General features: G+C 39.9%; 1 long non-coding RNA gene across 1 annotated transcript; it reads left to right on the forward strand.

The window, feature by feature from the left end:
* Window positions 1-9,203: 9,203 nt before the first annotated feature.
* LOC120374835 lies at window positions 9,204-12,360 on the forward strand. The gene is made up of 3 exons (XR_005586269.1): window positions 9,204-9,292; window positions 10,776-10,856; window positions 12,094-12,360. It is a non-coding gene; the product is annotated as an uncharacterized LOC120374835 (long non-coding RNA).
* Window positions 12,361-13,062: the final 702 nt, after the last annotated feature.

Raw genomic sequence — 13,062 nt, forward strand, 5'->3', positions numbered from 1 at the left:
GAACATACACAGAGATACAAAAAGCATAGAGATGTCTTAACACACTGAGGAAAAATTCTCTCTCAATTAAACCAAAATAGTAGGTAAATGAAACCGTAATAATTCTTCTAATAGATTTCTCCAACAGCTTTTGTAGGTTTCTCTTTCTCAGCATAGGAGAGGGGGAGTTCAGGGAAGGTTGCTCACCCTCTTGTTTCAGGCAATATCGCCTCTTCTGTAAAAGCCCATAATAACCATCATTATGTTATTTTCCGAAGGGGTGTTTTTCTTTGCAAATAGCAATTGTTTGTTGTTACAAATCTCCTCTGTAAGAATCATATTTTTTTCCTTTCTTCTTATCTAGATCAAATAAGATGATTTGTCACTGGAATGTGTCTTTTAATTCTACAAAAACAAAACTAAAAAGGTTAAAAAATATTCCTGGTGAACCCATAACATAATTCATGTTTTGGAAATTACATTGAATCACCCACCCCAAATGACTCAGCCAGTGGGGAGCACCACCCTGTCATGGCAGGTGCCTGTTTTTAAAATACATGATTAGTTTTTAGATTTTACTCTGAGCTGATTTTCTTCTCACCGTAAGAGGTTTACATAGGGTAAAAACCTGGAGGTCAACACAAGGAATGAGGAGGGTCCCAGAGGCAAGATATGGGGATAAGAGAATAGTTGGTCTCTATACTTTTACTGACAAGATCTGCTGTGATTCACTTTCTGATTAGAGATTGTAGCCATTGAAACCACCTATTTCACCCGCTGACATCAGTGAATATTTCCCCTGACTTCATTGTGCATGGATCAGCCCCTTTAAACTCCTGGGCTATGCATACATTATTCTATGTCCTACTTACAACCTCTCCATGTGGTCCAATGGCTGGGATGCATGCGTGCCTGGCTGAAATTTTTTGGACAAAGTTTATTTGCCTTAAAAAGGCAGTTTGGGTTGTCCCAAAACTATTAATGAATTTAACATGAATTAAACAAATAGTTTTGGTCTTTTTTTTTACAAGGCATCTGGTGCCATTTGTAAATAGGATGGAAGAAGAAGATGCATCTCCTATCTTATAACCGTTAGCGCAATGGTGACTGTATTCACTCAGATATAGGAAACAGAGTTTCAATTCCTTCCTCTGTGTGATGTGTAGAGGAATTTGAATCTGGGTGTCCCACATTGCAAGAGTGTGTCCTAACCCCTATGCATAAATAATTAAAGTAGCCTTTGGATCAGCAGGATCTCCCTGAAAAGTGACCTGACCACTAGGCTAAAGAGTTATTCTAATTCCCCCTCTGGCCCAATATTTATTCTTACACAGTAGAACATTTTCAACAGGAAAGACTGAGAGAGACCAGCCCCAAAATACCCCATAGCCTATGGGTGAGTGCCCTCACTGAGGGAGGGGAGACAAGTTCAAATCCCTTCTCCACATCAGGCAGTGTGGGAGAATTGAACCATCTCTCCCCTATCCTGGATGCATATCCTCACTACTGAGTTAAAGGTTATAAGGCAGCTGCCACGGACTCTTGCTGTTTTGTAAATCAAGCCTGGGTCAAACAAAATGTTTCATGTGACCAAATAACAAAATTTTTGATGGCTTTTTTGACTTACTAAATTTTCAGTTTGACCTGACCCAATTACATTTTTCCAAATTTGATGGAAAAATCAGTTACTTACCCGGATCTACTGAGGAATCCCACAACAAGGGACCTCTGAATACCATGACTCAACACACTAGAACCATAGCAGTTCAACTCTGCCATGATCCTTCTACAGCCTCATTATGATTTCCTAATATAGAATCATTAATGCTTCTTTTATATATTACTAGACTATGGAAGGAGTCTCTAGCAGAAATTAAACCAGTAATAATCGTAATAATGTTACACAAAAAAGGTAACTTTTTGTGGGGTTTTCATTGATATTTTTGTTCTTTTACTTCAAAAATCAAAAGCTAATCAATTGGACCAATTCATGAAAATGTTACTGCTTATGATATTCTTCCGTGTGCACAGTGAAATGCTGCCTTCACCAGCAGAAATTGTGAAACTTCTTTTTCAAACAAATACATCAGTATTCATAGAGATTCTCATGGAAATTTTGGGTTTCTCTCAATACTGAGGAAAAACCAGTTGATTCACATGACTGTAGTTGCACAAATATTAATGGACACTCCATTATCATACTGAAGATTTGGTGGAATAATTGATATTCTGCCGTGAGTGCCAAACATTAAGATTTTAATAGTAATTTAACTTAAGACCTTAATTCTCCAACTTAAATAGTGTATCTTTACATTTGGATGTTCATCCTCAATAACATGGAATAAAAGGTAATTATTCAAATGAGTGTATTTAGATGTGCATTTCGATATTATTAATTTATTCTTATATTTTTACTGTTTATTTTCATTATTGGGAGTTGTCCCTTTAAGAACATAATTCATAATGGCTGATTTTGAGACATCTCAGATCGGTGGGTAACAGATTCTTGTGTGTGCTTCCAAAATTTGTGAAAGACCCTGTCTCTGTAAGCTCCGAAAAGTCAGAACTTAGTTTAATAAACTTACTTTTCCAGAAAGCAAGCCTCAATCTTGAAGGTGTTACAATATAGCATGGAATAATCTTCCCTGAGCAGCAGAAGAAGCCCTCGCTTTCTGAGTTTTGAAGTCATTAATAGTTGATCAGTAGGAATGAGCACACTGCTGTTATGATTAATGAATGAATTTTAAATGTTTATGATAGATTATGTATTTATGTAAAAATGACTATATTTATGGCTGCTTATCGTATGGTGCTCACCAGGATGCTGCTAAAAGAAAGAATACAGAAATCCTTACATCCCAGCGGTTTATTTCTGATTAAACATTTCAGTACAACAGGGAAAGTAATGCAATTGTCTGTTCTACCCAAAGACAGACACAGGGTGTGATCCACAAAGCTATTTGGGTACCTAAGATCTGATTTTAGCCACAAAACTGACTCTTGGTTGCCGCCTAACCCTGTAGGAGCCTAATACTTTTTGCCTCTGGGCATGTACGCTGCAGCCTCGCTCTAGGCACCCAGATGCCTGTCTCCTGCCTAAGCCCCAGAGGGATTTATAACCTAGGGAAAATGGACATTTGGCTGCCTACGTTGCATGTGGATACCTGATCCAGTAGGCATCCGCAGAAGCCTCCTACCTATCCGGCTCCTTCAGCGGAGTTCAGCTCGGGTGGGGAGGAGGAGACAAGACAGAGGGCCTCCCTTATAACTTTTAGCCCACAGGTTAGGTTACTTATGCTGTTGAAGACAACTTCCTGCACCTGCTTCAAATTTTGAGGGACAGAAGGGATTGACCAGGGCTGAGTCAACTCTTAAGTGAGTTATCTAGTCACTAGGCTGTAGGATATTCTGAGGTGGAGCTCCTTCAATCTCTCCTATTGAAGTTGTTTCACTTTGATTAAACAATGCAATAATTAAATATTAATGGGGCCAGTGAAGAAATTAGAATGACTCTATAGACTAGTGGTTAGAGTACTCACCTGAGAAATGGCTCAGCCCTGATCAACTCCTTTCTCCTCCTACGGAGAAATGGGGGACTTAAACTAGGGGTCCTCTACATGCTTGGTGACTACAGTCCTTTTCCCTTCCCCTCTGCGGTTTTGTTTCAGGCCCTCAGATGACTTACGGTAGGTGGCAGAATGCCTATCTTCCCCCAGTGTATGGATCACAAGTAGAGGGAAGTGCCTTTCTCAGAGGGGTGGGGCTTAGCACATACCCCTCTGATTAGCATCTTCCATTGCCTAGTTTAGGCAGCTCCATGCCATTCTGGTATTGTGGATTGCATTTAGACCTCTTTCTTTTCCAATTCATTGTATAGGAAGCCAAGGCATCTAACTGAGGCTCCTGTGATTCTTTTTTTTAGGAGTTAGAGTTAGGTACCACAATACTCAGCATCGCAACACGCAAGTCCTTTTTATGGATCTGGGATAGGGCTGCACCACTGGGGTACAAAAAAAAGAGGGATGTCCAAAATGATCCTGAGCCTCTAAAACTAGACATCTGGAAGTGTGTCCTAAGCACCTGTATGGATTTCCCTGGACTACTACCTCAAAAAAGTGACTAGCCTGAGAAAAATCTGGAGAGAAGTCAATCCTAATCTTGGCCCTAGAGCTAATTTTCCAGATGGCCCCAATTTGGCCTCCCTTTTTTGGACCAGCAAAATTACAGATGCAAATACCTGTGGGTAAAATTAACATCACTTAAATGCTTATGTATCTCATATAGTGGGCAATTAAGTAGCTGGGTGTCTAAAAGCTATTAATTGTACCTGCAAAAAACTGTGGGTGCAAATTTGAATGCAAAGAGACAAACTGGCCTTTAAAAAAATTACCATTAGGATGACCTGATTTTTTTTCCCCAACGAATGCTGATAATTTCATACTCCCATGTTAATTCACCCCTCTGAGGGTCCAGCTCCATAACTACACTTGTGAATGGCTTTGTTCATGTAAGCAGTCTTGTGTTTGCAGGATTCAAACACGTTTTAGTGGAGTTAGGTCAGGGATTACTTTGTCCCAATATTTATCACCAAAAAGCAGCAGAATCACTTCACTTTTTGGCAATATGCAGCCTGCTAGCCGGAATGGGAGTTTGGTTGGGATTAGCCGGGGATAAGGTGGTGTTGTCTCAGCTCCATGGCAGTTGAGGGGAACACAGTTAGTGTAGTCAAACCTGACACCATGAAGGTGGCAATCTAATATATTGTTTAAAATAATTAAAACTAACCTGGAACCACACTGACTAAAGTGCCTTAATCATATGGATATTGCAGGATGTCAATACAGGGTCAGAGTTAGTTTGGTCACGTGACCTAACTGCATATTGCTGTACCTTAACATCTTTGGATTTCTTTATGTTTAATCTTAACACTGAATTCCCTGGGTCTATAATGTTTGGTTTAGGGATACTTACAGAAATTTCCTGACTTTTTTTTTTTTAAATGATGATTCATCTAAACCAAAATGTTTGGCAGAAATATTTCAGTTTCAACAAACTTCTGCTCTTAGGAAAAGATGTAGGCAGTACGATCTAATAGTCAGAGCAGGATTTGGCATCAGGAGTCAAGCCGCTAGTCAGAAGCAAGGTGTGGAGCAGGAGTGAGACTGGAACCAAGAACAGGGCTGGATGTAGATCGCAGAAGACAAGCAAAGATCAGGGTCCAATACAGCAGCAAGAACAGGGTGTCTGCACAGTTGCTCAGATAACCCATCTAGCTTCCTGATTTAAGTGGTGGTGTGAGCCAATTAGGTGCCCTGGCCTTGTGTGTCCTGATAGTGTTGCCTGTGGGGCCTGACCTTCCAAGGTGAGTGAGGTGGTGCTTCGTCTGTGTCTCTTGGTGGTGATGGGAGAGTAGCAGTAATGCATTAGGACTTTCATAGCCTTGTGTTGTAGAGGAGCCAAAATCAAAGACCTCCACCTTTGGATCCTTACATCTACCCAAACACAAGAAGGGTTCTAATAGGGCCTTTCCTGATGGGCTGCTAGAGAGCCTGGGCATATGGGGTCAGTAGCCCTGCCATGCAGTTTTGAAATGCCAGAATGTTCTTGACATGGAAATTCCAAGCTTTGCCCAGCTGTAAGTACAGTATCCTGTAATACATCTCACCCTAAATTTCTGATATATGCTCTCTTCCTTAACTCATTTTATTAATGTAGTTTTTTATCTAGGATATATAGTAGAGGACTGATCTAAAGTGTATCAAAGTCAATAGAACAATTTTGGATCAGGTTGTAAATGTGCAACTCACTTCCTCATTATAACAACAAATAATACTTCTGATTTATCTATCTGATTTACTATCTGATTTATCAAATAATACTTCTGATTTGTTTTTTAAAAGCCTTAAAATTCATATTATGAATTCAGTAAAAAGGACTTCAGTTTTGAAAATATTATTTTTTTTAAATTGTTTGGTAAACTTTAAAAAGTCTCCAAAATTAGAAAGGCTATGAATGGTTATTTTGCTTTGAAGGAAATATATGAACTCAGTCACTAGTGTTAATTACAGACTAAGTATTACCAGATTTTAACATTCTTAGCATGCTTTGAAGATTGATTAATAAGAATGCTACTCAGCTGACACACTGGAATCATTTTCAACATCATTACTTTGTCCCTTGAACAAGTCAAGCTCAAACCCATGGGATTTGGCAACACTTATTAAAACAAACATTACCAAACACATCTTAATTTCTGAAGGACAAACTTCTATAATAATAAAAGCATTTGCATGGGCTACACTGGGAGGTGATGCAAACCACACAAAGGATATAGGAGATCAAGGTTAGAAGAATTATCTGCAGGAAATAATAAAATGAGATTTAACCTGGAAAATGCAAACTAAATTAAAGCACAGATATACAATGGAAGGTTGATGCTCAAGAGCAAAAATCCCGTAAAAGAAGTGGGGTAATAGCAGTCAGCAAATCAGATATGTAAATAACATTTTCAGAAACATCAAAGTCCCATTTGCAAAAGGTCCTACATCATTTTTGAACGTTAGACTTCTGCTTCTAATTCACCTGTGCCCAGATGTTTACAGGTATTTGTGTTAGGGGGCTTTCCTTTCACCCCTGGTTCTGGTCACACAGACAGAAGGCAGAAGTCTGAAGTGCAGGCAATGTGATGTTTATTGGGGTTAGTTTCAAGCAAGCATGCTGATAGCTCTGATGCTGCAGAGCCTTTTCCCAGTGTTCCAGTCGTCCCTCCCACCCCCTTAGCAGGCATAATTGTACCTGTAGTGCATGCCCTCGGCACCACCCCTTACATTTCTGTTATGGAGGGTAGTGAGTCTGGGGTCTTGGTACCACCTCTTTTGTATCCCATGGGAGGGGTAAGGAGTGAGGTTGTGCTTTGGTCAGGGACAGGCATTCCTTTGGCTTTTAGTGTTTCTTATACCTTCCCCCCATTCCCCTTGCCCCACCGGACTGGTTGCTTGACCTGGGTTTGAGAGAGCAGCCAGGCAGCCTTCCAGTGCATGCTCGTACATTTCACTCCCACCATAACTAGCAACACTTAGCTCTATCCCTTATCTTTTCTCATTATACTAACAAACCCATCTGGCTGGGCAGAAGCGACACAGAGTGTCTTTGTTCTTTGTTCACACATATTCGTAAGGATATAAGAGTATCAAAAATCAAACCCAAAAGTCTATCCCAGGCTAACAAACAGGCCTATATATTAACAATTTGAGTGCCTAAAAAGTGCAGATATATGCCTAGTTGGATTTTCAAATGTGCATTGTCACCTAACTCCTTAGATTTCAATGGTGTTTTTGAAAATCTGTGCACCTATGTACATCTTTAGGTGACTAATTACCTATTTAAATATGACCCTTAGGCACCTTTATAATGTTTATCCATGATCTTTCAGTAGACATTAACTATGACAGCAGGGGAAAAAAAAGCTAATGTAATTGTGAGCTTTATTCACAGAGGAAGTTGAGGAAGGTGTTAGTCCCTCTCTGTATGGGGTGATGATGCTACACCAAGAATACAGCATTTGCTTCTGGCCAACTCAGATATCATAAGAAAGTCAAGAAATTGGACTGAATTTAGAGAGGAGTAACAACATAATTAAGACACCAAAAGGATTGACGTACACAGAAAGGGAGAAAGAGCAAAGTTCAGATTTTAGAAACTGACTCGATTTTTGCAGCGGTAATCTTGCACCCTCAGTTATTGGCAGGCACAACTAATGTAACTTGAACAACAGAATACTAGATTAGAGGGGCACAGAGGGGTTGGTATATCTTCAGTTCTGTTTGCAATTGCTGAAGGGGAGGGGGAACAGGCGATAGGGGCGGAGCTAGGGGCTAGCCTCCCCACAGGGGGGCTCCTCTCGCTGCCATGATTTCACCCAGTCTCTCCTGTTGAAGTTATTCCACTGTGGATAAATAACTAAATAATCATAGAAACAGGTACACAAACTTGGGCCTTACCACTGTTGAGGAGAGTGCCCTAACCATTAGGCTGTAAGGTCATCCTCTCTCTTTGGAGGGATGACAGTTAAATTCATTATTATTTAATCACTTACACATAGCAGAACAGCTTCAGCAAAAGAGACTGAAGAAGACCAACCACAGACTCCGCCGTAGCCCAGGGGAGACCCACTTTCACATCCCTCCTCCAATTACTGTTTGTTTATACACAATGGAAGAATTTCAACAGGAGATATTGAGACACCCACTTCAGAATATTCTCTAGCCTACTGGCTGGGACATTCTCTTCCAATGCAGAATGCTGTTACTCCACAGGCAGAGGGAATTAAATGACTGCCTGTTATGCCCCAGCTGAGCTCCCTAACGTATGGGCTAAAGCTTATCAGGGAAGTAGCACCGCACCCATTTTGTGAACGTAGTCTATTAAAAATGTCCAGAAAGAAAATGTTTCAGGTAGAACAAAATGTTTAGTTTGACTGGAAATGAACTTTTTTAATTTACCAATTTTGGGGGGAATTTACAAATTCAGTTAGACCCAACCCCATTTTTCTCCAGAATTGCCCTCAGACTGAAAAGTCAATTAGTTGCCCAGCTCTAATACCAAGCCTCATTTTAATTATCAACTACAGGCACTCATTTGGATGAAGAACTAAACTAGCTAAACCCCAGACTATCCTGTATGCACTGATAAATAGCCATGTGGTAGTGAGAATTGACTACATGACCTGGGATTTTTTCCCCAGTTCTAATTTCCATTTAAGACATATTATTTTTAAAGGCTCCATAATGTAATTAGTGATTATTATTATAATTGGCTTTGCCATTAGTTCACTAAATATTTTGATGACTGACATCTGTAGTATGTGATATTCAAAGCAAGAATTAGTCCTTAAATATAGCTGTACAAATGTTTTAACATACTTACATTGTGAATATAAGTAACTTCTCACAAAGCAATGCAGCGCTGGGGTACTGCCTGTGCAGATCAAAAATTACAGTATAGTACAGTACAGGGGCAGGACATAACATACAGTATGTTGTAATTGCGTGATATTGTAACACATTGGTCTGCCCCTTTAAGGTGCAGCCAGCCCTGTTCAGAGGTAGAACCACTTCAAGAACAGGTGTTTGTGCTTGGTAGAGGGGATTGCCTGATCAGCACTTGATTCCTATAAAGGCTGGATGACTGTAGTTTAAAGAGTGGAGCAGTAGGAAGGAGGTGGGGGTTTGAAGCAGGAAGTGTATAGCAGGATGGGGGAGAGCTGCCAGAAGCAGGGAGGTTCCATCAAGGAAGGCCCTGGGTCAAGGGAAAGGTAGCTGTTTAATTTTTCTATTTTGGGGTTTACTCTAGGTTCTCAGTGCAGCTAATTTAGATAGTGCCTGGGGGAAAAAAAAAGGTGTAGGGGTGTGTGTGAGAAATCAATCCATTCTGGGCTGGAGACACAGGCCAGCTGTCTACAGACTTATGAGCTAATGTGTGTCTCCTTTCATGTGATAGCCCCCAAAAAATGCAGCTTATTTAAAGAATGAGCAGGATACACCCATGAAACACATTTCCATTCAACATGCATAGGTTAGTCTTATTCCCCTGTATGTATTCTGTAATGTATTACAGTTCACATTAAAATGCAGAAAGCAATCTGACCCAGTAAGTGTTTCTGATGTACCTTATGTACAAGGTTGCTAATGTTGGAAGTGAGATAATAAGATCAGAAAATAGTATGTTATTAAAGCAGATACCAATGGTAGATAATCAAAGGATACAAAAAGATCCTCAGTCCTACAAACATATAACACAAAAAATCACATGTATGACTACAAAAAAAGAGAAATGGAGATACTCCTATGATGGTACAATTTTTCATTTAATAAATTAAAATTGTATTGAGAAAGCATTTTGAATATTTTCCCATTGGCCCAAATCCTATTGTCTTCCTCATGTAACTAGACCATTCAAGTTAGTAGGATTACTCTCATTGAAAGCAAGATTCTGGAAATCAGACACTGGCCAAGCCAATAAACTGTTGCCTGTTACCATGTGGTCTGAATGGACAACTGACTTTCTTGAATAAGACATGCAGCCAAATATTGTATTGGGAAGCAAGGCAAAGGGCCAGATCCTCTTCACCTTCAGCATGAATAGTTGCATTCCCAAGGAATGTTGGCTCCCTAGCATTCTCCAAAAAATAAACAAATGATATGTTTTTTGTATTCCCTGAATATTTCTATCACTCATCTGTCCAGTGCTGCTCTTTCTAGCTGTCCCATAGAGATCTGCATTGTGTGTATTTAATTTTGTATATATTTTTGTTAGGTTAAGTGGTCTAATACACTTGTTCCCAACTTCTTTGGCAACCCAAAACAGTACTAAAGTTGGCTTAACAAGCTGAGTGAGAATATCCTGTGCCTATTGCCTAGACTTATCAGAATGGACCCTACTCCACACCCTGGCGCAGGAGCCAGGACTGGGGAAATGAGGACATGGCCAGAATGTCTGTGGAAACCAGCAATCTCTGGCTTTTAGAGTAGTCTTTATTGCCACATAGTCAACTGATGTCAAATAGAATAGTTCTGTGGTAGCCTAAAATGTACTGAGGACAGGTCTGTCAGCTGGATGGCCCCAGGATTGGGAAGGCACAAAGACAGCTTGGCATTCACCCCTCTTGTGGTTTACTAAGTATGGATCAGAATCTGAGCTTGTATTTTGGATCCCATTTGTGTTTTCCCCTGGAGTGCTTTGCTCATCAATTTCATTTTGCTATTTCATAAAGTTTTTTTCATTATTGTGATAAATAGATTGGAAAAAGAAACAATACTGAGAGGGTGCTTCATTTAAGGTCATTGTCGTCTATCTAAAATGCAATGGAGTAAAAGTGGGTGAGCATACTTGAGATTACTAAAAGCATAAATAGACTGTTAATACACATCATGGGCTCTTAAACTGCAATCTTTTCACCTGAATAATTACAGTAATAGAAGGTTGCTTATGTGTGTTTGTTCCAAGTGCCTGTGATGATCATGTCTATTCCTTGCAAATACGCAGGAAAAATAGGCAAGCATTCTGTTTGGCAGATTTCCTTTCTGATTAGTAGATAACTGGCATTCTGGGCAAACTTTCCTTTTATAGGTTAGGGTAGATAAACACTTGAGTTATACTCAGGAAGATTTTAATTCCCGGATGTCTGTATCAGAGTCTCCTCTCGTATTTGAGTTGCTGAATAAGAAACATATCTATCTTGATTGTGCAATGACTTTTTATTAGCAAGGACATTTTGCCCCTTCCCTTCTATATGAAGTAGAAATACAATAATTAAGTGCCACTCTTTAAAATTCTAGGTCTCATCCAGTGAATGCATTCAAAAGTAGTAGTTCATCTCTCTCCCTCTTTCCTCTCCTTATTTTCAAATTCCCACTGCTGTTTTACATTGTGAAATCAAATATGGTCTAAAGGCACATAGATCTGGCTAATCATTGGGTTACTCACCCTATCAAGTTAGGTAGTTTAGACTTCCCATTCGTAATGTACCAAGTCTATTGATATGTGCATGTGTTTATGAGAGAACTTGTAACAAGACTGTCTTTGCACTGTGCCAGGGGGTGTGTCCTATATAGGGCTCCCTACATCTTGGGGGGTGGAGGGCCCTTATCACAGTAGAACCGCAGTGGGATCTGTGAAACCCGCTGAGGGCAAGCATGCTCCCTGAATGCCAAAGCAGCCAGAACTCATGACATTTTTTGTTATGGGGGGAGCATTGCCCAGGTGAGAACACTATCTTAAGACCTCTGAAAAGGCTGTAGCAACCAGGTTTAAAAGCATTCTACAACAAATGTCATTTGTCTGTACTTGGCAATGTTCAACATCTGTACTTCTGCCGCCTTATTTTTGCCTGTTTTGAAAGTTGAGAAACATTTTGCAAATCTAAGGATAGATCTTCAGTTGGTGCAGACTGACTGGTCAGTGGATCTATGCTGACTGACATCAACTGAGGCTCTGGCTCTTAATTTATATACCCATCATTTAATGAAGAAATTTATATATAAAGTGGGAAACAAACAAAGGGGCTTGGCCTGTTTTCAGTAAAGCCAACAGGAGTTTTGTGATTTATTTCATTAGGAGTCGGAGTGGACTTCTGAGTATGAAATACAATCTGAGAGAAGACAGGCTTCAGTACTATAGATCTGAAATTCATTTGGGAACATATCTACACGCCACAGTAGAGATGGAGGAGCTGTTTGAAACCAATAATCATATCAGCAAAATCTGGCCTCTTGTCTATTTGCAAACAAATGTTGATATTTTTGAAATTATTCACTTTTTTGTAATAATCTTTTATTGAAAATGTTGGCATATTGCTGCTTTCATGACTTTTCTCATCAACTTTTTCATGACTCATTATTTCTAAATGCCACATGGTGTTGCATGCTTTTCTCCTTCACTCTCAAAATGAATGTTGTTTTGTGACCATAGGAATTTTGTCTTGTTCAGCACTTTGAGCAATATTTCATTCATATGAACGTTTGCAAATAACATGTAAACTTCAAACGAAACAAAATTTCGTATTTACTTCTCTGAATAGTCATGAAAAGTGCTCACCACTCTGTTTTGTTCCATTTTACATCCTTTGAACAGTGGGAAAAATTTGTAATAGTGATGATGGTCTGTATCTGTGGTGCTGTGTCCTTTCTGATGCAAGAGGAGGGGGCCGAATCAGGCCTGTATGGAGGAAAATTGTGAAAGAACCTGGAAGAATGGAGAGCCCAATCCCTGTGCACTGATACCTCATTATATAGAGACTGGGGTTCTCATTCTTTCTCCCTGGTGCACAAAGACACAAAGGAAGCAGTACCATGGGATATGCACCAAAGCATCAGTGTATAAATGGCTCCCTGTAGTGCCTCTGCACTGGCTTCCTGGTAAGTCAAGGCGCAGCACTGTGAGGACCCTAATGTCTGTGTGAGGAGACATTGGCATCGATAGTATAGTGGTTCTCCTTGATGCCTCAGCCCCAAGAAAGTTGGATCCTCCCCCTTAAGATCATTCTGGTCAGCACTGAGTCATCTCAATGAGCTATTCATGGCCATG

The sequence above is a fragment of the Mauremys reevesii genome, linkage group 11 (genome assembly GCF_016161935.1).
Source record: "Mauremys reevesii isolate NIE-2019 linkage group 11, ASM1616193v1, whole genome shotgun sequence".
NCBI lineage: Eukaryota > Metazoa > Chordata > Testudines > Geoemydidae > Mauremys > Mauremys reevesii.